Below are 3,917 nucleotides of genomic sequence, written 5' to 3'. Positions count from 1 at the left end.
GGGAAAGAAAAGAAAAAGTCCCCTCCCCACATGTGAGCAGACCTTTATACCCCTGGCCTACAGGAAGTTGTCACAGACCAATTAGAACCTGTTGTTTCTGATGTCACACCCCCCCCGGTGCCTCACATCTGGGGAAGACAAAGAGAGTGGGCGATCCTGACGGCCGACACCTCACACGGTGCTGTCCGACAAAAGGCATGAAAAACAGAGGTGTTGAATCTTCATGCACAACAATTGGCACAGGAATGTCACATTTCTTCTTTCAGACAGCTGCTACGCAAGACAAAAGCATGGTCCTGCGATGCCCAATCTTACAACATCTTGAAGAGACTTTGGATACTTGGCCTCTGTAGTGTTGTGTTTATTTGGATTCTAACAAATCTTCATTTCAGACACCACAGTCCTTAACATTTCTCATTGTTGTCTTGCAATTTCTGCTGTTAGCAGCCAGCGACTCCGGCCCGCTAGGTACAGCGTGACTTGGCCGCAACCATTCATACATAAACATAGAGTGTCATACATAACCAAATAGAGTGTCACATAACCCAATTAAATGCAGTTAAATGCAGAGGACAAATTTCTCTGTCTGACCGTCTGCTGTGTATCACAAGTGACAATCACTTCACTTCTTCTTCTCTTCTTCACTGTCTAATGCCCCTGGGGACATTGGGTCCACAACCTGCCCGGCGGCTAAGTTGTTACCTAAAATGTTACCTATGTTACCTAAAATGAAAGTAATGTTGAGTACTGATAACTGCGGGCGCACTGCAGCTTTTACAATACCAGTAACCAATCCGGAGTGCAGAGGCACTTTTAAACCACCAAGGCCTATGCCTCGCACCAACGGATCCGAACCACAGTACGAGTCGGCAGAAAATGGCAGATATGCAGCAAGTATAAAAGACTGAGCTGTTCCAGTGTCTCCTAAAGCACCAATCGGTGTCTGACTTTCCACACATCCATTAAGAGAAACAAAACTGTCTAACACAAACTGTTCATAAATGAAGTCCTAAACCGACAGCTTTCGTTGTCCCAGCCTGTTTTTCTGTCGTAAAACAGGACACACAGCAAAGAAATGACCGCGTGGGTCACAATATTAACTCCAAGTGACAAGTTGCAGCTGGAGTATTTTCATCTTAAAATCAAGCTGATCAAACTCGCACTGACACGCCCATTCTCACCCCAAAACCTCCTGATCTAGTTTCTTTAATTCAAGATCCCGTTGGCATTCTAATTTCTGAAGTTGTAACTGTCTATCTAACTCCTTGTCTTTCTTACCGACTGAGTTTCACAACAGTTGGCTTTCAACAGAAGCCGGCGGTTTGACTATGTACCCCTTGCCCAGAGTCACTACAGAAAACCTGAAGGGTGAGAGGGCTGAAGGCGCACCCAAACTGGAACAATCTAATTTACCAGAGCTCCAGGTACACGCCAACACAGCAAACTAGATGAACAGGTGAAACCTGGACAGACTGCTCCAAGATGGATAAGTCCTGGACAAGCCCCTACACAAGGAAAAGTGCCTTTCAGTTTTCAAATATTCTTGGATTAAAGCATCCAGATTACTAACCGAGTTTTGGAAATTTGCAGAATACATGTCTTTAAACTTGGTTTACCTGTTTAAAATTGTGTAGGTGAACCATTTATTTGTTTTGAGAAGGTAAAGAGCAACGTAGGGGGAGAGGACACCCCTCGAAGGAGAGTAGGTGAGGACACCTTCAAAGATTTCATGACCAAGAAATAGGGGCATGCTGGGTGTGCAAACATCAAAGTTTTGTAAAGAATAAAATACAGACCTGAACTTTATCCCCTCTACTTTCGGCACATTTTCTGTCTCCAGCTGTTCAGTGGCAGATCTGTAGGTTTGAGTTAACAGACAGAACTCAGATGAACTGAAATATTCGGTAAACCCACCAATACAATGAGAGCCCAGGTTCTCTCCAGCAATGCAGTAGAGAGAGCCCCCTTTACAACAAATCTGTCTACTGATGTTATCCCATTCTCCTCTAGTACTCTCAAATCAGCCAGTTGTGAAAAAACTCATGGCCAGAACCAACTTGAGACAACTTGCATTTTTCTGAAAAAAAAAAAAAAAAAACACCTTAGCATCACAACCGACACAGAGAATATCTGTTTTGTAAATATTTTTAGGATTTACTGACATGAGACCTTGCCAAAAACAAGATTCCAGTATACGTTTAAAAGTACTTAGCACAGAAACATAATAGACAAATCTCTCTGTCCTTTTTAGGCTCAACATCTTTGACTCAACACATCTTTAAAGCAGTAAGCTTTTTCGAAGCTGAGAACATGTCAGATTGTTTTACTGTGTCAGAGATATTTACCATGTCTTCATCTGAAACTGACCTATCTTTAAAAAGTGAGCCTATTCTATTTAAAGTATATGTTTGTCCCAGTTCATCTAAATCGTGCATTTCTTCAACAATGGTTTGAATGGTAAATGCTGGAAGAAGATGCTGTCCTTGTAGTTTAATGTGTTCCTGTAGTTCCACCACACTGGTGTTCACAAAAAAAACAGTGCATTTTAATGCATTAACATCATATCCTTAGACACAGTTATGGTACCACTGTGGTGAGGATAGAAATGAGACTTTAAAGGTAGATAGTCAGAAAACACCTGCTTACAACTTGGTTCAACACATTTAAAAATACAACGGGGTTCATTAGGATGCAATTTGTAATGCAAAACATTTGCTTTAACAGACCAAACAGATAATCCACGTTACAAAAATCTTCAAAACTTAAACATAACTAACAGTCAGCCAACCACCAGGGGGTGAATGAAAACATAGGCTGTATGAGCGTCAAATTGTGACAGAGTGAAATATAATGTTTTGGGGAATGGTAGGTGACAACATAGATATACAATAGTAGCACTTTTCCACTGCTCTGGTTCCCGTGCTGTTTCCAATTTCCCAATATTACAAAGTGATGGATTCAGCGCTGTAATTTCTGTTTAGTGGGTGTGACCTGTGACATATCATCATGTGGTTCCCTCTGAGCTCCTGTCTAGTGTAAATGCGTACCAGTTTTTGGTTGGTTCCCAATTCAGCACTGGTTGAGCACCATAACCGGCACCTGGCACGAGTGTAGTGGAAATTAGATATAGATGTCGCATTCAGCCTCTCAGTATGCCGCCATATTTGGACATGGTTCCAAGCTTATTCACCAACGATTCTCTGACTGGGCAAGTGAAGACGCTGGCGTGTGGCTGTAAAACGAAGAATCGATTCAGTAGTTAGTATTGTTTGATTTGATTTTATAACCTTGTTTGTTATGAAATTTTGTGTTTCACAATTAACATTATTCATGTTACAAACCAGAGCATCTGTCTTCCCACCCCAACCTCATAGGAAAAGCACAGCTTCTGTTCTGACACGTGTGTATATAGTTGGGTATAATTGTCCTAATATTTAAGATGGTTCCTCAGATAATGTGAAACATTTCATTTCAATGTATTTAATGTAAACGTTTAACTAATTTCAATGAAATTCAAAGCAAATTATTATCATAACCCAGACATTCAAAAATCAATGTATTTATGCTGTATTAAATAGTGCATCAGGCTTCAATAAAATATTCATAAAATTCACCACATTTTAACTCTTACACAGCAGAAATGCCAGTGTTAATTTATTACTGCACAGAGATTATATGAGCCCACTCCAAATCAGAGATAAAATTAAACCCTTTCAGTGTCAAGTCTGTAAAAATTACACTATTTAATGTTAAATGACAGTGACTCCGCCCCTTCCCTTGTAACAAGCTCATATGGGTGGTACACAGGTACCAGACAGGTGGTCCATAACAGCCCCATCTTAATATGAACCCAAGAACCCAGATGGGGAGCAAGTCACCACTGATTTACCCACCGTCATGAAAAAGGCTCGGACCAA

The sequence above is a fragment of the Denticeps clupeoides genome, chromosome 2 (assembly GCF_900700375.1).
Source record: "Denticeps clupeoides chromosome 2, fDenClu1.1, whole genome shotgun sequence".
Classification (NCBI taxonomy): Eukaryota; Metazoa; Chordata; class Actinopteri; order Clupeiformes; family Denticipitidae; genus Denticeps; species Denticeps clupeoides.
The sequence above is the reverse complement of the archived record's forward strand: the minus strand, read 5'-3'. Positions refer to the sequence as shown.